This window comes from Cloeon dipterum, chromosome 2 (genome assembly GCF_949628265.1).
Source record: "Cloeon dipterum chromosome 2, ieCloDipt1.1, whole genome shotgun sequence".
Taxonomy (NCBI): domain Eukaryota; kingdom Metazoa; phylum Arthropoda; class Insecta; order Ephemeroptera; family Baetidae; genus Cloeon; species Cloeon dipterum.
This window is the reverse complement of record NC_088787.1, coordinates 16,783,556-16,804,589: the sequence shown is the minus strand read 5'-3', so window position 1 is coordinate 16,804,589 and position 21,034 is coordinate 16,783,556. Positions and strand designations below refer to the sequence as shown.

The 21,034-nt window shown below is 41.5% G+C and overlaps 1 protein-coding gene across 8 annotated transcripts in view; it reads right to left on the bottom strand.

The window, feature by feature from the left end:
- The window catches only part of bru3 (bruno 3), a 375,654-nt gene that overhangs the window by 306,477 nt on the left and 48,143 nt on the right, over positions 1 to 21,034 (bottom strand). The window contains exon 1 of one of the 8 annotated variants that reach the window (XM_065481277.1): positions 12,791 to 12,865. The exons of 6 other annotated variants lie outside the window; for them this stretch is intronic. The gene's annotated coding sequence lies outside the window, so the exon portion shown is untranslated. Of the gene's footprint in view, positions 1 to 7,713; positions 7,829 to 12,790; positions 12,866 to 21,034 lie in introns of those variants that run through there. One more of the 8 variants, XM_065481278.1, reaches the window with a different exon arrangement.

Below are 21,034 nucleotides of genomic sequence, written 5' to 3'. Positions count from 1 at the left end.
TTTTAGGAGAAAAATAAGGTAACCGCTTACTCACACTACAGGCCATGCAAAAAGTGACTAGTTTTAGATTATTTTTCTATTCGAGATATCCGAGCAAGATATTTTAAACAGTATGATGGGCAAATTAAGATTTATTACTATTATGTGATACAGGAGCTGAAATTTCTGCACTATCAGGTGGCAAAGCATTTTCGTGCGTTGCCGCCGTATGAATTATTTAGAATCAATCTGCGACGCGATAAAAGGTAATGGGAGAAGAAAATCGCAGGAGATAATGTTCCGGCAGCGGTGGAGGCGGGGGTGGAGCAGCACGGAGAACAACATATTGTCTTCTGGCGTGCTGCTGCCGGCATACCGTCGTGGAAGAGCGAAAGACTCGTCGATGCAAACTGTTAGTTTAAAACGTGCGCACGTGACCCGATTGCGAAATCGTGAAAGAGAGTATCCTTCGGCCGAAGAAGATGGAGAAGTGGTAGAAGAAACAGAAATAGAGCAATTGCTGCGCTTGATATTCCTCGCCACTTTGGCGTTCGTAGGCTTGAGGTCGGAATATAAGCTAGGGGAATAATGGATCAATTTAAACGCTCCGTAGCGTATTTTGGCAAGTGTTTTTTGGCTAAAAAAAATGTTTAATTCAAACTCATAAATGCAGGGTTCTCTTTTCTAATAATTTATTCAGACATTCAGGCAGCTCGATCAATTTAAAAAAAAGTATTCGATAAATTTACTTCTGTGATTTCAATATTTAAAAATTTAAACCTTAATTATTATACCCTCATATGTGACATTAAGCTAAAGAAAATCCTTGAAGCTCGAGAAGTATTGAATTTCGTGAAACGCTAAGAACTATGGGATTTAAGCAGGGTTGAATCTATACGGTAAGTCCTATCAGTATTAGCTACAAGCTGATTTTTTAGTTAATTCCAATCAAACCAACTGGTCAATTTTTACAAGTGCAAAATATGCTTGAGATATTGCCATGTTGCGTGTAAAAAGCGTATGAAAAACAGTATATATTGATTTCTAATACTGCTTCTTTGCGAGCCACACGCGCAAGTGGGATGCACTGTTGCAACTCACTCGAGCACTGTTGCATTTTTTGCACTCAAGGACGTTATTTATCACCAAGCGTGCCGTTGATAGGTTCGAGAGCGGCCAACGAGAGACTATTAATTTGCAGTCGAGTGAAATACGGCGCCACCTCGCCGGATCGCAAGCAAAACGATAACAAATGCATTGTTTCTCGTTGACGATTTATTATTCTCACCGCGACAAATCTAATTGTGGTGGAAGAAAATTGATTCTTTTTCTGCGCCACTCAGAGTCCTCAAAGGTAGATGCAGCTATGCCGGGGCGTCTCTATTCTGAGAGAGCAATGAAGACGTTGCGCGCACAAGAGGTCTCGTGGAAGGAGATGGAAAACTAGTTTCAGCGGTGGTGAATGTTCCGAGGAAAAAAGCAATTTATTTTCCAATCGCGTTCAAGTGTAGTTGAAGAGCAGAAGCAGTGGAGCTGGCCAAACGGGCACGGTTCCCTCAAAAGAACACATCTCTTTCTCTCCGCCTTCATCTGCATCGTGTGTAATATTTCGAGCGGCTAATATTTCACCTGGAAATCGAATTTTGCCGAGAAAAACGAAAGCGATTCGCGGAAATGGAGATGGAAGTAATCGGAGCGGAATGTGAAGCTGTCTCCCCATACGGTTAAATTTTCGGATCGGTCTTTCCTAGTTTCGGGCGCCCGTTGGCTTACGAGAATAGATTAGAATTAAATTGGAATCTCATTTGCTGCGATAAACACTCCAGGAGAGCACATGGGAGTATTACTATAATTTCGTGGAATAGATGACGTGATGCAGGCAGATAGGTAAAGAGGCTATGCAACCTGCCCGACAGAAATGCTTTGATGTTGCATACTTCGCATCTTTCCAAAGAGGGTTTTCTCATTTAATTTTTAAACTCGGATCACATTTCATTCACGGTATTTAATTTTTCAAAAATTTGCTCAAGCAGAGCAAGTTGGCATCTCAAGCATCTGTGATAAATTAAATTTAAAATTTTTAATGGATAAGACTTAATGACTTCTACTGCTCAAAAATGTCGAAAACAAAAGTAAAGTCAAAACAAGACAAATATAAACTAAACATTTCAGTTTTCTCACTATATTATAGTGTCATAATTTTGGTTCCGAGGTGCAACCCTGATTCCGCACGATCAGCCACAGCCCTCCTTCCAAAACTCGAGACGCTTTGTACGCGCGAAATTGCATTTTTGTGTGTGTGCGAGCCCAAGTTGCGCAATTACATTCAATCAGGCTCAAAATAAATTGGCGTGCATTGTGTGCTGGGGTGAAAGGCAGCCAGCCACTTGGTCGCTTTCTCAAGAGAGATCTGATCGAAGCGCGCGCCGCTCTTTCTATTCTCCCCGCAGATAAGTTCCATTCTTTCAATAGCAAGCCAAACTCGCGTCGATGAGCCAGTGAGCGAGCGGGCGAGGCAGTTTTTTTTACCCTAGCTGCTGTTTTGTTGCGGCGGTCACACACTTGACTTGACCAACCGGCGGCAGCGGCAACTCAGTTTTTCTCTGCTCTATCACCGACAGTGATAAAGTATTGGTGTGCCACCACACACATGAGGAATTGTGCGGTTGATCCGAGAGGGAACAGAGCCAAACAGCCGTGAGCATGCCTGCACACCTTGCCAAAGAGAGGTTCGAAGGAGGATCTTGAGAGTGGGAGGCGCACCTCTTAAAACCCAAAATTGAGCTCCTGTTTCAAATATACACTTGAGGTTAAAAGGAAATTAAAACATAGCTTAGTTGAAATCAGGAATGCAGGAAACAAATAATTATTCCTTTCAATAATTTATTTCGGGACGTGTGGGGCACAGTTTCTCTATTTAAAAAACTACGTTTCTTTAATTTTGTTCATTTTTGCGATGTATTCTGATGTTTGCCCATGATGTTTTCCCAGTTCTTTTATCAACCCAAAGAGTGTAAAACATTTAAAATATTTGCATATACTTCGTCAAGTCTAAAACTACAAAAATATGTTTTTATTTAAATACAAATAAATTGGATAATAATCCACCTTTTTATACCCACATTTTCTGATTTGTTTATTTAATGGAGGACGTGATCCACATTTTCAAGCACTTTCATGCTTGGACTGTTCTCAAGTGACCGGAGAAATGAAGCAGTAAAACTTGCTCCTGGTCAGTGCTGGGAGCCGCCAGCTTCTTCACACATAAAATTCATTTATCTGCCCAGCCACACTTGTATGTGCAACACACACAACATTCGCACACGAGAAATCTTGGCAGAAATGACGACGTCGGCGTCATTTAGGCGAAGCAACAGCCAGCCCTCTTATTGTTATTATTACCATATACCAGCGGCAAGCTTGGTTCGTTCCGCGTGCGGCAAGATGACTAGCTTCGCTGCTCTGAGAAATTGTGTAAAAGACTTTGCCTCTGAGCAAGAGAGCAGGCGGCTGCTCCTACTCATAATATTTTTCCCCGGCCGGCTCATCATAATAGTAATAGCAGCCCGACGTTCATTGCGCGTGCACGAGCCTGAATTTCAGTCTGAGCGCTCATCTGGGCATTTTTTATCAGTTTCTGCCGCGAAACAATGCAAGCAGCGTGTTTTTACTTGGTGAGCAGCGGAAATTCATTAAATTGCAATTTTTGCCACATGATGTAGCACCATTACAAGATTTAATATTTTAATTATGATAAGCAACAGCTTCAACATTTAACTCAATAAAAATCTATCTGATGCCGTGGAAAATTATTCAAATTAATAAAAAATAATCTTGTGGTAACTGGAGCACATTCTCTACTATGAAGGCTATGCAGCAGAGTTGAAATTCAGATTACAATGTTGCAAATTGATAAGAAAATCTCCAATTGTACGAAGTTAAATAATTTAACAACTTCTCAGCGGGTTTTCGGAGGGAATGCTTTCACATCCGTCCGGCTGCCTTCCAATTTGCATTCTGTCGTACATTTTGCGCAGGAGGCTGGCTAATTCAATTGCAGGTAAAAAGCTGATGACTTGTTAAACGTGACGTAAAGTTCTGGGACAGGCGCACTAACTTGATTTTCCGACTGCGACAGGCCTCTGCAGCTTTCCAAAAGACATAAATTCGCAGCTGAATAAATTACGGCCGCGTGCAGAGGCAAAAGAGAAAAATGATTCCATTTCGCTTCCATTATACACACACACACAGCGGCCATACGTCGAGTGCGAGTCGATTTTTATCCAATTTGGCCATTAGCGTCGCAACAAGAGATAAAGTGTGCACATGCACTCGGTTCGTTCATTCGTTTTGTTGCTGTTGCAATTGCTGCAAATAACACCGCCGAGTAATTCCCTTGACATTATTTGCATACAAGGAAAACACACTGCTGCTCTCGCGGGCGTACATATTTATTAGAGCAGCCGGCTGCACGAATGCATGCAGACGGACTGCTGTTGTTGGTGGGTGGTGCTATGTACTCGTCGCCCGCCCGCCCGCCCGCCCGCCTGCCCGCCCTGCCGCCGGTTGAGAGGTCATTCTCTCAAAGCAAGCAGTGGTCGTGCTGATAGCAGTGCACCCTGCATCTTGTAATTAGATTTTCTTTGGTTTAAATTAATTGACCTACATAGTCTGCGCGAATTAATTCCAGGCATTCTCAGACACGGAGCCGCAATGGGGCCAAATTCAGTGCTTGTACACATTGTCCAGGCGAACAGCTTTTTATCTGTCACAGCTGGGTCAAATTGGAAGCAAGCTCTTTTTATTAGAACAGCGAGCTGTACAAAAAATATTTTAGAGGCTACTTACAGCGTTGAGAACAATTCTATAATTTTTGCATTTCCTAATAAATTTGTATCGACCATCCCAACAAAATCAAATTCTAAAGTTGCAGTATTGCTCAAATAATTTTGATCTTCACTTTAAATTAATCTAAAATGGATAAAAGCTAAAATTCACCCTCCAGATTTCTGTTCAAGTGTCCGAAGAAATTGGTTCCTAAGTTTGAATGCTAATCGAACTGCGATCACTGTTTCCCTACTAAAAATTATGATCTTTCACCAAAAGAAAATTTTCCACAAGATCCGCACAATATTGAATAAAACACGACGAGGGGAGTTAAAACTAAGTGAAAAATCATGGACAAGTCGTCTGATTTGCTGAGGAATCTGGATGTGTGTTGGTCCTGATTTGACTTTTGCCAAAATTCGAAAGGCTTGCTAGATTCCACAAAAAAGTTTAATGAACCAGTACTTGCTAGAGTTAACAATGAAACGTGTTGTTCATTGTCGACCTGTACTGATCCTCTTTCTAACGCATTTTCTGACGAAGCAAACTTTAGACCAAAATATAAAAATTTGAATTATATTTGTTTCATTCTTTTCCTCTACCATATTTCTTTTAAACTGTCAGGTTAAAATAATATGAAAATGTCACGCTTCAATGACTTTCCTGAGCTTAAGGCTACGCCTAGCTTATTATTACAGAAGCATTGCGTGCAGTTTTAACAGGTGTGAAAATATTTAAGCTGGTTGAGAGCGTGTAAATTAATTAGAGTCGAGCGAGGCTCTTCGTTTTTGCATAAAACCATTAAATTATTATGTTGCTCTCGCGCTCGCTGGCTCTCACATCACACACACACACTCTCTCACTTCTCTTACAAAGAGTCTTTTCGTCCCTTTTTACAGCCGCGGCCGGGGAAAGGGTTGCTGCCGCCTCCGCTGTTCATGAATAAAAGCAGCTCCCAATTCGCGCTGGTCTGATAATAAATTATGAACGGAAAGGAGCGGACTAGCACGCAGGAATTTGCACATGTAAATGAATTTATGAGTGGGCTCTTCCTCTAGAAGGTCCTTTTTTGCTATGACGAGGGTCTAGCCGGTCGCTCAGCTCTCCTCTTTCAATACAAAAAGCGTTTTGCAATTCACACTTTTTTATGAGCACGAATGTAATAAATGATGATTTAATGGGCATTTATTAGGACGAATGTGTTCTGTTTGAGTTTGCAAAAGGTATTGCATAAATGGTTGGCTATGTGCACTCAAATGTTGATTAATATCTTTGGAAGAAAATTAATTTTTCGTTAACGTGTTGTAGCAGATTTTATCTGAAACGTGATCTAAAGCGTTGGTTAGAAATTTACATAATCGAAGTAATAAACTTTAACTGGATCATCATATAAAATGATGTTAATGGTCTGACTGAATTTGGTAATGGGTGCGGAACTAAGCGACACATCAAATTTATTCTGGTCTTTATATCACCCCATTACCTCATAATTCTCGACACAAATGAACTGTCTTTATAAACCCCGATCTCTATTTCTGTCTCACTGAGTCAACACTTATAGTAGGCCCTCCTAGCCAATATATAACAATAATTTAAGCTCTCCGCGCGTTTTTAAATGAAACAGAAGTGAAATGAAATATGTAATTCCTGCAAATATATGCAGACAAAATTTAGTATCAAAAGTTATGGACATTCATGGCGGAAATAATTTTTCCCGAAAATCGAATTTCCATAAAGCGTTTCGTTTTATACTCACGCTGTGCCCGTTAAAGCCGGGTTTTCATTATTGCCCGGAAAATAAAAAGCACCGAACATTGCATTTAATCATGGGGGCGCATATTGTCGCCTATTTTAAGGCTTGAGGCGCATGCACTCGTAAAATGCGCGGAATACGGCGATAGAGCAAACACGCAATAAGGACGCACACACTTTTAAGTCTTGTCATAAAAATGTGAGAGCGAGGTGAATGTGGGTGCGCGTATGAACACACAGAGAAGCCCTTTTCGGTCTTGTGGCATAAACACAAGGCAACAAGTTAGATAATTTTTTATACAGCCAAGGGAACGCCGAGCACATGCACATTCATTCGACTCGAGCTTTATTATTGACTAAACAGAGCGGCGCGGGCCCAAATTGTGCTGAATAATTCACCAAACAGCCGCTCCTCTTTGTTTTTCCACTTGGCACGCCGACTAATGCGGGCCAAAATGCCAGTCGCGTGATATAACTTTGCTTGCTAGACGGGACGTGTGCGCGTGTTACGCTTATTTCTCTTTAAATTGAGAAATTATTAGCTGTTCTTTTAAGCTGCTGCTCATTTCGAATGCATCGCACATGCAAACTGACAACGATTGGGGAGATATGTACAGAGAACGCAGGTTCAGACAACACGGCGCTGGGGCAAATGAACACGATGACCGGAGAGTTAATTTCAATCCATTAAGGTATATAGCAGATTGTTTGAAACGACAATCATTTATACAGGTTATAAGAGGGGGGGAAAGTGGTTCCTACAATTTTGTTTATTTCTTAACTGATGAAATGTGCTTCAATATATTTAAACATCAAAAATGAAACTCTCCATTTAATATTTAACAACATATTTTTCATTAGACAACACTGCTCCAAAAGATGAAATAATCAAAGTATATTAAATTTAATATTAAGTCGTTTTAATTTGAAATCATCAATTTAAAATAAGGAAAATCAAACGACTTAAATAACTGCTTCAGAGTGACTCATTTTAAACAGTTCCATTGTTATTGCAATGATTTCATCGCTTATTATGCAAACAAGCTTTTCTGTCGAGTTTTAAAACAAGACGGCACACAGAACATTCACTTCTCTATTTTTAGCTTCATGAAAAACGAATGGCACACCCAAATCAAGCGAAGTAAATTTGCTTACAGACTGCAGTGGGGACGAGGGATCGGTTCGCCCGTCAGGCTCGAGTTGGCACGTGGCGACCCTTGAAATGGTGCCCTTTTTCCGGCCAAAGGGTTCCTCCTTGGCACTGGCACCGACCGACCGGCAAAGCTCAGACCAATACACTAATATGCGTGCGTATCAAGCTATCTGCACACTCTTGGCTTCAGTCACGCTGTCTGATAATACGTGATCTGCTCCAGGCCTCGGCTATCACAACAAATCACTCTTGACGGACGTGCCTTGTGAGAAGGGACACTGCATGCGCGCGGTGCAGCCGCTGACCACTCAGTCGCGTCCTCCGCGATACTCCTATCAAATACCTCTATGTATACACGTTCAAATCCGACATGATGTGCAGGTGACTGACCGCAAGCACGATCGGCAATCTGCACTGGAAACTGTCACACTTGCTTCATAAATACATATGTCTCCAGCAGAACTAAGTTTGAGCAGGAGCCTTCGCTTCCTCAATCAATATACTAGAAGCAGCACACACACAACATTTCTAATAAAATAATATAGCGCAAAAACTCGCTTGTAAATTTCCAGGGGATCTATAAAATGGAGCCATTTAATTTAATTTTAACCATTTTAATAAATGATCCCTAGCAAAAGCCATAATTTGAAAGAAAACTCAATCTGCTGCGAGCTGATTGATATTCATGATATTTAAGTTTCAGCAGATTTAGATATCACAGCTACGGAGGAAGAGGAATTCAACATTACCCAATTTTGCGAGGCTTGTTTGAAAAGCAGCGCGGATGAAAAACTAACACATCGCACGCTCCATCAGCGGCGCAAACAGTACGCTAAAAAGTGCTCGTAACAAAATTACATAGAACGGACGGACGGACGGACAAAAACACGTCTGCAACAGCAATTTGAGCAATCAAAATGCAAATTATTTCTGTTTAACTGATGTTTGCAGAGCAAATTAGCGCCCTGCTGGTGTGATCAATAAAGTACGTGAGCGCCTCTCTCGTTTTCCATTCCGCATTTCGAATGAGAGGGAGAGAGAGAGAGAGAGAGAGAGAGAGAGAGAGAGAGAGAGACGCGCACGTGAGTGAGAGCTGTGATTAGAGGCCTCGCGGCGGCGTGTAATTCTCGCCGCCGTGTGTGTGTATGTAGCCGAAGTGAGAAGAGGCGCATGTGTGTGAATGTATGTACCACGCTCAGCAGAGATGCATATCTGCCAGGGGCGGCCTCGGTCAGCAACTGATTACTGACCTCAGCACGTCTTTGAAACGTTAATGATGGTTATGGTGGTGAGAGGGTGGGCCGCCAGTATCAAGGAAAAGCACTAGCGGGGTTTATCAGTTATTTAAATGGCCAGCACGGCTTGCGGTTGTCAAATTAAATTTTGAAATGCTATCAATTTTGCATGCCCAAACCGCTATATTGATTTCAAGCTGGGCCACCTGCGCATGTGATAAAATATAAATTTGAATTTTTTCGTGGGCAGGTGTGGGGCAGAGTTTCCCTTTTCTCTACTACCCTTCGATAATGACCGGTCGTATCTAAATTGATTCTTAAAGAATAGAAATTTAACATAGCTTTGGCGTCTCGATTTTGCCACTTGTAATATAAGTTTTTAATTAGTTCCATGACTCCAGAGTTTTTCCTATTTGATTTCTAGACAAACGATTAAAGATTTATCCAGCTATTCAAACGATTGCAAAAAAACCGTAGTCGCTTCTACATCGTGGCATTTGTCCAGAGGCGCAGGCAAAGGTTCGCCGTGCGACCTGACCTTTCGCCAGTGGCAGGTGAGGTGTGTTCTATTATTAGCGGGGTCAGGCGGGCGGAAAAGCCGCTTATCTAGAGCACGAAGAGAACAGAAGAAGCGGTGAAAATAAAAGGCATTTGCATGAGCAGCCAACTATCGAAGAGTCGGTTCTTGCAAGTGCCGGGCATACGTGCTGAAATGGGATATTGCTTCTCGCTGCGAGTGAGTCTAAATTTAGAAGGAAGGCCGCCGACCCGCTGCTGGAAATTATAAGCAAGTTTGCGAGAGAGTGTGTGTGCTCGCTCCAATAAGTAGACTGGGTTTATATATGTGTGCATGAACACACGGCTGGGCTCTCTTCACATCATCTGCTGCTGGTCGCTCGGGTCAAGCTTCAAGCTGGAGGACGGCAGTCGGGAATTATTTTCATCGTCTCGCTGACTGACTGCCTGCCTGCCTGATCCTTCTGTCGGTTGTAAAATTTAAAAATACGGCGATGCTCTCCGTTCTAAGTAAACAAATCCGCTTAGTTTTACGGCCTGAGAGCGTTCTTGTTCATGTTCTATTAAAAGAATGATTATGGGTACAGTGCATTTAAAGAGGGATCAGAGACGAAGAAAAATCCTTGTTGCCATTGCTTCAACTGTAGTGAAACCAGTTGTAAGAGGCGAAGTTAAAATCCAAAGTTTTTCTAGGTTAGATCTCGACGAGAGGAATCCAAATTAATGCTGAAAGTAATGAATAATCGTTGATAATGACTGATTGGAATACATGCCATTTTTATTATAATTATACTTAGTTTCGTTTAGTTATGTTGAAGAAATATATTTATCAAATTGATCACCAAGAAAATTGGTAAAATCTAAATGTTGTTGGATCTTTTGATTAAAATGCACTCTATTGAAGCAATGCAAAACAAAATAATCACGATTTAACAAGAATAGCTCTAAGAGAAATTAAAAACTCAACTATCTTTCATGCATTCAGAATAACAGGATTGTCGCCACTTAGCTTTCTTTTCCAATGCGCCAATGCGTAAATTTTTAATTTAGCTTCACATTTTTATTTGGCGAAAATTATCAAGATAGAGGCAAACTCTTTTATATTAAATCAACAAGCTCACATCGCATAGATTTAATTTCAGATTAGGCAAATGCAATTTTAAAATAAAGGCAACTGGCGTGTTTTCTTTTTGAAATTTAGAGCAACGAACTCTGCCAGGCAATCTTGAGTTGCATCTTTCAAAATCCCGACGGGCAAAGTGACTTATCAAGAAGCAGCAGCGTCTGCTCTTATTGTACGGAGCGAATCACGCCCCATCAGTTTGCCGCCGAGCCAACGAGAAGCGGGGGTTATTATGAAGAATGATGCAACACCGGGCTGACCTCGGGTGCAGTCAGCACGTTCGTCGGCGTGCAGGAAATTTGCAATTTTTACACCCGCTCGACTATTTTTCAATGAGATTAATCTGCTGCTGCTTCCGTCCTCTCACGTGACAATCATCTGCTTGCGCCATAATTCGCAGCTAGCTCGCCGTAGCAGAGATAAAGAGAAACTATAGTGCTTGGTGAGAACAAAAACGTCTCCAGTGTTTCTCTAGATCCTTCCTGAGACTAGTGTAATAATATAAAACGCTCGGCAAAAACTGAGCGCGCGCGGATACATGTGAAAACACACTTCTTCCCTTGCAAACTGACTATATTCAACAAACTTGTCGTCGAGTGCAATAAGAAAAATTATGCCAGCAGCTCTCTCTACCTTTGTGCTTTTAAGCCATGTAAATGGAGTCGCTGGTGCCGCCGGTGCACCAACTGCTCCTTCTTACAATGCGATATTCTCAAGCGACAACAACGGCAGCCAGCTCAGCCGGAAGATGAACATGACATTTTTGTCGCTCTCCTCTTGTTTAATTTGAAATTTTGACCCACTTCTCGCGCCGACGCGACATATTATGAAAACTTATTGTGCCTCGCCATGTGGGGAAACATTAAGTCCACGTGGGCATCATTGAGAAAAGTTTCAGTTACCAGAGGAATATTTATCCCTTGCGAATAAATGCTTGTTTGCAGATATGACCAACCTTGACTGCCGAATTAGTTCATTAGTTTGTATTTCTAATATTTACGGTTGGAAAATATAGAGCATTTTATTTTTTCTTGACAAAATACATTGCTGTTTTTCACGGGTTTCAATGCAATTAAACGGGTTAGCCAATATTCTGTCTTCTGAGCGGTTTCATTGCCAATACAATAAAATTTCAGGAGGTTCCGTAACATGGTTTAAAAGAGAGGTCTTAGGTTTGATTATACTAAAATTATTGAGAATTGCTCCCCGAAAACTTTCCCTTGCTCTGCCAAAGTCGAAAACTACCTTCCTTTCAGTGGATATGTTTAAAACTGCCAGCCGAACTAAATCTTAACATCATTTTTCAGCTTAAAAAATATTTATCAAACGTAGCTTTGTTTTCCCACGAATAAAAATAAAGTTGAAAATTACTTGATCATAAAAGCAATGAAAGCCATAAAATTTGGAGATTACGCTGATCATTTGATTCCCAGCAGTCAGTCTACCGTCTTGTATAATATTATCGCAGCAATTCAAACTTCAGGACTTGAGACCAAAGATCTAGTGAATTGTGTGTAGCGTGTGGATGAAGAGCCGGCGACGAACAATTGCATCGGGGGGAACGTGTGTGGATCAATTACAGATGTGTGAGGAGCGCTGCTCGCCGTAAATTACACTTATACTGCCGTTTCGTGAGCGCAATCTTGGCTTAATACAAGCCACTGCGCGGCGAGCGGGCCCAGTTTAATAATAATGAAGGTGCTCAGCGGGTGAATAACACCACGTGGGCAAATTTAAATGCAACCGCACATGGCCTAGGCAGCCGCCAGCTCTATGCTTACTAATCTTGATGGAGGGCGCATTACAATAATTTAAATAATTCATCTACACTCACTGGGTCGCCCAGGTTGTGGGCAGCACCGATGATATTTCATATTTTTTACGACCCCATATGGAAAGTAGACGGCCGCGTTGGTATTCTAATAGCCACCGAATGAATATCCTCCATCGGCCCTGAATATATCGAATGTATCTGGGAGAAATCGCTCAGCGTGCCGCTTCCTGCCACTAATTCCTCTCCCCATTTTTTCGGAATATTGGCTTATAATAAGCACAGGTTTTTGCTATACGCCGTAGATGATTTCGCCCTTTTTATCGTCTTCTTTGAGAGATATATCGCCACCGGCGCTATCTTTTCCACAAGGGTAAGTATCTTTTAATGGCACCTATTCCGCTGAAAAATAGAAATAAAAGGGCTTTTCCTACTTCCCAAAGTGCTGGATTTCAGGCTTCTAGCAGAAGAGACATTTGGCAGGCGCACATTCCTCCGGTGCTTCTTACCTGTGAACAGATAATAAAAGCATATTTCAGTCTGGCGCGGCGGTATTAAATGCAAAAGTGATGGCGGCGCAAAAGCCATTCACCGACACATAAATGTAGATTTTATTGCATAAATTCCGTAATTTATATGCTGGAAATAAGACGCGTCATATATAAACAGCGTAATCCTTTTTATGCAGCACACACATTATCACATCTCTCGCTCTCGGTAATCCTGGCAAAAATGGATCGTGACGAGCCGGCTGCTCTTAGTTAGTTTGCCTCTCCATTTGTATATACGACGGTGTTTTCGCTAATAGTTGCTGCTAACTGCGTGAGAGAGAGTGTGAGTGCGAAATAAGGCCGGCTCTAGTAGCGTGGGATCCGAGCATAGAAAGAACAGCCAGCGGAATTATTAATGTCTCGGCCCCATGAGAAGCGGCGGAAGGAAACAAGAAAAAGATCATAAATTGTCTCCTTTTTCCCTCTTGCTCCGCTCTCCTTTCCACACACATGCAACACACACTCACATTTTCGCGGGTCTGTATAGAAAGACACGGGCATAGTAGAGCAAAAGGATCACTGCTCCCCTCTACTTTACAACCGGTTTAACACATTTAAAACATTTATCGATTGTAAATTATTTAAACAAAAACTCATTTAATTTTCCATAGGGAAAGAATAATAAAGACAACTTTTAAGCAAATAGCATTTCGCCATTATTGAAAGACTATGCCAAAACGCAAATAAAGGTGAAAATGCGTTACTGCATTTTTTTCCTTCCTCATCGTTTTACTGAGGAAAAATTTTCTGTTTTTTCCCACACTTTTTGCTTTAATCCGAGCTCATGGAGCCAGTTGCAAAATGTTCGAATCACTCACGCTCACCTCGCTGTGTATATCTCTCCCCCTTGCTCGCATCCCGCAGTTGGGAAATGGAAAGAGAGGAAATTATTTTTTACAAGGAGGAGGAGGTGTGTGGTCGAAATCATTGCCTGGATGAAATTGCAACCGACGGAGCGCGTAAAAAGTAACGATTATGGACTCGAATATGATGATTATGACAACAAAACACACACACTCGCTCCCGTTTGCAGATAATCACGATTCTGCACTGCTTCCATTACATCTGCACGCCTCCTTTGCCACTGATTTACGCGGCCGCACGCAAAAAAAGCATTCGCACTGATTTCTTTCCGCAAACAACGCGCCCTCCACTCCACTCACATTGCAAACAGTTCTGGCTGGGTTCAGTGTAACAATAGGATACGCTCTAGAAATTGCGGTTTTGAGTGCTTTGGGAGACAAGTACGCTGTCTGGGGTGGAAGAATTGGGTGGAAAAATAATTGCAATAATTCCTTTACTCCGCACAAGGGGAAGTAAAATCATTTCAATGTCAACAATAACTCTGTGTTTCAGCAACTTTATTAGATGATAATTACCGAAATATCCGTCAGGTATTTGCTTCAAAGTTTTGCAATTTCTATTACAATTATTTTATAATTGATGTTAAAAATTGCAATTAACTCCTTTCGGCCTCCAAAAAGTAATTCAAATGTAACAAATATTCTATATTTGTAGCGTCAAACCTTTTCCTCGATGAATGCTATCATGTTCATAAAAAATATGCCTATTGCAGCTATTGATAGCAAATACTTTTCATAAAACAAAATTTTGAAAAAGGTGGCCACTCGAGGTTGTGTTCAAATTGAAAATAAATGAAACCAGGCTTCATCCTCGTTGCTAAAATCATCGTTTTAATTTCTCGACCATTTTCGACGATTTTAGCAACGAGTATGAAGCTGGTTTAATTTATTTTCATTATCAAACGAAATGTTCAACCATCCAATTTAAAATAACAATTTGACAAATTAAATTAATTAACTCATTTTGCTCAATTTTAATTTTTATCCACGATGGATTGAGTTAATTGAAGATAAAAATAAAGTCTTGGATAGCAGCTGTTTTGACCCCTCGGCCTCTGATTACTAGCACATATCCTAAGAAATAAAATCCTTATACGTTAAATTAACTACGCAGCATTCTGAATCAATATCCCATGTAAACGATCGACTGCTGAGAAAAAAAGAGAACGAGAGACAAAATCTCATAACACTTAATCTTTCAATAAAGATTTAAAACTATGCTAGCAAATACAGCGATTAAAATAAATCCCTTAAACTTACTGAACAAAGCAAGGATACGAGCAGGAGTAGATTATGCCAAAATTGATTAATAGCTACAGAATTATGCATTATAGATAGATCGGCGTTCCAATATGATTATCATTGAAACGAGAAGCGCCCTCAGTTCGAAGATCTCCCGGTGGGAATCGTACTTTTAAGCCAGGAGAGAGTAAAAGTAAAAACCACAGACAAAAATGCGAGTCCAGTGTTTGTGCATGTGTGTCCTAAAAACACAATCGGCCACAAGCGCAAATAAAAGAACGATCGAAACGATACGGGCACGTAGTGAGTATGTACGTGTGTTTGTATACATATTCCAACACGGAGAGCGCGAGAGAGAGAGAGCGAGAGCGAGAGCGAGAGAGAGAGAGAGAGAGAGAGAGAGAGAGAGAGAGAGAGAGAGAGAATACACACACACAAAACACGCTCGTCTACCCGCGCAGGCAGGCAGGCCAGGCCGGCCACCGGGGGTTGGATGAAATCTGCATGTCGCAGAAATTTGGCACCGAGAGGGTGGAAGCAGGGTGGGTCTCGCTCGCTCTCCGCCACAACGACGGGGCATTATCACGTGACTGAGCGGAACACGTGGCTGCAGAATGTACTGCCGGGCGGGGTATGGATCCATGCCGCTCTCGCGCTCTCCGGCCATCGTCGTGGCAGCGTGGTAGGCCTACACACTCCTCTCGCACAGCATCCCCCGCGTGCGCGCATCGATCCGTCCGTCGGTTAAAATGCAAGCGTGTGCCGGATAAATATAGCCAGCCTCGCACAACACGCGCAGCCAGAGCGGCCCACTCGCACAATCAATAAGCCCCATTAGAGCTGTAAAATTCTACTTTCGCAATTTGGCTGCCTGCGGACCGCCGACTTGATTTATACGCCACCATACCAACTGGGAGCTTGAGTGATCATGCGTGCAGCGCCAATTTCTTTTGCATGAGTAACGCAAACGACGACTTTCAGGCGTGAGTTTGAGAGAGAGAAAAATTAGAGATGGTATCCAACTTAAATTAATTTTCTTCTCTTCATACTGATAAAAGCTTTTAACTAAAGAAGCTAAAAACTTAAAATTGATTGTCTTCACTTAGACCAAATCTGACCATGAATTTTATGAACGTAGAAACTCTTCAAATTTTAGGGTAAAATTGGAGTAAATTGTTTATTGAAATCACGTCACAATCGCAAATATGGTATAAATATTCAATCCAGATAGGGAACAATTTCAAAGAATTATTTTAACTAAAAGGAAAACACCTTACAATTTGCCCGAGGAAAAATCCACAAAAACCCAACCTTTTGAATCGTCCTTGGAAACCTCCATTATTACACATTCACCCTTTTTCTTCGCGTTGTCTACGCACGCATATTATTTCGAATTTTTGTTTTGGCGAAACGCAGTTCCCATTCCTTCCTTGTTGATACGCCGATGGAAATAATAACAATAATGCTGTCGCGCGCACAAGAGTCTTTCTCTCGCTCCTCCTGTATGTGACACAATTTTTAATAACGATGCAGCGTTTTTTGCCTTCGGAAAACAACACAAACACACTCTGCGAGAAAGAGAGAGAGAGAGAGAGCGGGCGGGCTCCGCTAAATATTCGCTCTTTTTCTCTCTCGCGTGCGCGTCCGCACACAGCATTATTGGCATTGCGCGAGATACTGCTGCTGCAGTGCGTACAAAATGGCTCTATTTCTCCGTGTAATATGGTGTTGTAATATTATTACTCGCAGCAGCAGCCAAGGGCGGCCTACTAGCGGTGTGGTTGGTTTGCAAATGTGAGCTCTGTTTGCATACATTCGCAAGCATAAATGCGCGTGAGAGAGAGGGAGAAAGAAACTTTCTGTAGCCGATCGATTTCTAGTCGATGACGGTATATATGTACAATATTCTCAGCTGCGCTGGCTATAACAGGAAAATTCAAATGCGAGGCCATTCAATGATATTAATATTTAATTGAATAAAAGCAATTACTTCTAATACAAGACGAGAGAACGTTCTAAATAATGTAGTTTTGAAAGTATCGTTATTCTACTGAAGCAGGAAATTCCTAATTCTTATTTCGAACCAGAAAATCAACTTCTGAATTAGGAATTGTATTAACGTTTTAACTATAAAATTGTTTGATCGCATTTTATCAAAATGGACGTTTTTCGGCCTGAATGATCCTTACCAATGATTTAAATCTCAAATTTTAATTAAAGCGATTAAATATTCATATAGTAACGAAAATTCAGCTAGTAATTGGAGCTTGCAATATTTTTTAATCTTTTTAAATTTGCTAGAATGAAAAAGTACTGTAGAATTATTACAATGTTGTGTTTCAAGCTACAGAGAGTTGTTTAAAATAACAATGATATTTTTCTATTTATACCATTTTGGCGATTTTGTTGGCATTATAGAAAAAAATTCAATAAATTTTGAGACCTGCATTCTGGAATCCGAATTTCAGTTCATGAAGGCAGACTATCGACAGAGCTTAGAAGAAAAATTGTTAATCGGCAAACAAAATTCCTATCTAAGAATAATTTAACAAAAATAACCACTATATCGTTAACTGTGTCCATGGGTCACTCAAATGAGTTGTAAAAATTAATCGTTAAATTGCAATAATGGGGAAAAAATAAAGTTATTTTTCGGACTCAACAAAAAACATCTCTGTGCAACGAGCAGCAGCCCCTTTAAAACTATTCAAAATAGGGTTCTTTCCAGAATTTGAGATGACCCCGTGCGAATCCCATTAGATGAGGTGCTGTGAGCTGGGCAAATTAATTGTCCCCCACGGGGTCAAACATGGCCACCGACCTGCCCGCCCTAGAGAGAAGAGAGCAATATTGGCGAGCAACGGAGAGAAAGAGCGAGCGAGTCGGGCGGTCCAGGAGGGCCGAAGGGTGGGCGGAGGAAAGAAGGAAGAAGACTTTGCCATTATATTAAAGCACTCGCCTACTTCATCTCTACCCAAGCGATGAGTGTAGTAGTAGTAGTGCTCGTAGTAGTCGTCGTCGTCGGGTTGCTCTGCCTGCTTGGCTTAAAAAGTAAAGACCGAGGAACAAACGGAGGGAAATTAATCTCACATTAACCCAGTTTCAATCCATCTTGCTCGGCACCGATATGGTAAAATATTTGCTCCTCGGTGAGTATCCATTTTCTATGGTGAAAGAGCCGGCATTCGCGATATGAAGAATCACACAAATTGTTTTAAAATTTACGAAGTTCTTTATATCTAAAGCTATTTTATTAGAGAACTTTCTTTGGGTCGATTCTTTACGATTGCTCCTTGCTCTTGTGCGGCACTCCAAACAAGATCCACACACTCGATTCGAACAGTTTGGAGATTGTTGACCACACAAAAGTACTTTCGGCGCACCAGATGTCTGTCTGTCTATCCACGCCAGCCGCATTTTCTATTCCACTTGTTCCGCTTCGCGCTCTCCGCAGAATAATTGAATGGGAATCAAACGAGTCTGGGTGCGGCTGGCTCGATCCGATTGAATTCGAAACTTGACCTTAATTTGCATTTCCTTGCATCGTTATGCACGCCGCTAACTAAGTGAATAATGACTCCGTTGGCGGCACTTATTAATGAGGCTGCAGCCACTCGAGCGCGCGCATCCCTTATATCCACGCTGCTTAGGGGGCGGATTTTTCCGCCAAGATCTGGTTCAATGCCAGAAACGCGAGAAAGAAATCTGCATTAGCAATTAGCGAGTTGCATCATCACGATAAAAAGATTGGCTACTATACGCCCTACGGGAACGCGGATGCCATTGAAGAGAAGGGTCGTAAATTTTTGAAAAGGCTTGGGTGAATTTTGTTACTTCCCTCTTGACACGTGGCCTGTAAACAAAGCATAAAATATAGAAACAGACAGACAGCCAGTCACTCACGGCTTCGCTCGTAAAGCGGAGAGGCTAGGATTGTATACCGCTCGAGTTTTGACCAAATTGTCGCTCAACTAAATTATGGCTTGGAGCCATTCAAAGAAAAATGACTTGGTTATTCAGACAGATGCGGTGAGGTTTGTGTGTGACATAATTTGTATATAGCCACAGACGTAGTATTACGAATTTCAAATCATAGAATGGAAAATTTTATTAGTAAACGCACCAGACGAATAAAACTAAAATTATTACAGTTAGAGTTTCAAGTTTTGCACTGTTTTGAAGCTTCTCTTAGTTCGAGCCCAACTAAATGCTAAAATGCCTAAATCATGTTAAGAGTGTTTTTTTCTAACGCTGTGTCTTTGATACAAAATGTGAGGTTTGGCGAGCCTACCATATCAAATAATTTGATATTTTCTAGATGCGAGCTGCTACATTTTAAAAATATAAATGAGTCTTATTACTTGTTCGACCTTATATTTTTGTTAAAATCAACTGGTTATTCTATAACCACATCTATATCACAATATAATGCTTGCATTGATATATTAAGCTTTGTGATTCACAGTAAAATTTTATTTTTTTATTGCTATTGCCCTAATCATCACAAAACCGGATGGGCCATTTGCCAAAAAAAGCATCTTGAGCAGATCGAGGCAGCGTGCCGCTTTTTCCACTGCCGAATTTGGGTGCTTCTTGACAAGCTCTCTGCCTGCGTTGTGTCACGAGTAAAACTAAACAAACGACATGCAAAATCCTCGCCTCCCTTTCTCTCGCTCAGCGTCGTCTGCTGCCAAGCCCCCTTATTTCATTTTTAACAATGTACTCGTTGCTTATTTGACGTATTGACATTCAATAACAAGCTGCCTCGCTGCACAACTTGAAAATTGCAGTGACGCACGCGCCGGCGGTAAGCAACATCCATCGCCGGCTCGCCTCGACTTCAATTTTATTCAACGGCGGTGGTGACAGTGAAGAAAAACGAACCAAAAAATGCACGCCGCCGCCAATCAAGTTTTGGTTTGCTGCCACTGTGAAGCGAGAGAGAGAGCGGCTTCCAGTCAATGATTTTTATCAGAAACATCAACGGGATATCCGCGCGTCTTGGAACAAATTTCACTCTGATCGACATTGAAAAGAAAGGAGAGGAGGACTAGACTGAAATTCTATTAGGCGAGTGAAGCAGTGAATTGTGTTCACGTCCATGCCTTCACAGTATTCACTCCAAGTTGAATAGGCTACAAATTCAAACTCCTTTACTACATATGACGATTTCAACTTTCAAGACTTGAATTGATTCTACTTTTACGCGCCAAATTTTAGGGATCGCCTGACAAGATCCATTACGAATTTGTACTATCCTTCGATTATTTTATTTGATAAAAACTCAAGGACGCTAAAAACGTCAGTCCTTTCATCCTTTTTATACAGCGCTGCACTTTTCCTCGTGAGATGAAAAATTACGATGATGTAGAACAAGAACTTGCTCCTCCGTGGAAATATCATCAGCTCCTCGTTTAGAGTAAAAAAACGCAGCGGCCGGCACGCCTGTCTAATCAAGCAAGTGCAAATTTGCGGACCATCAAAGTTCCATCCGGTGCCGTCAAATAATGATGACTGCGATAATCCATCCGCCGCCACAGAGAGCGTCCATCTACGTACGAATCGAGCAAAGCGGTCGGCCGGTCGATTTTGGTCGGTTGGCTTTTCAATTTGTCTGAGTGCCGGCGACAACAATGTGGAGGGCAATTAGTGCGCGCGCTGCTTTTGACTTGTTACCGCCGGGGCTGATGTGTAATTACTTGTGGATAATTCGCCCAGCACTTTTGCGATAATGGAGATGAGAGCCATTGAAAACGTGCCGAGCAAAAAATGTGTTCGTGAATGAAAAAGAGAAAGAGAGGAGAGAGAAAGAAACGAGGAAAAAATGGCGCCGTGATGAATTAGCATCTCGACTGCAGTGCATACAAAAAGCGACGAGAGAGAGAGAGAGAGAGAGACCCTGCCCCAGCAGCAGCTCTTTGAAGGAGAGCCAACAGCCTTGCAGCCGCTGATAGAATTACTCGCTGGGATATTTTATTACCGGTATATATATACACATACACCCGACACAAAACATGGCTAG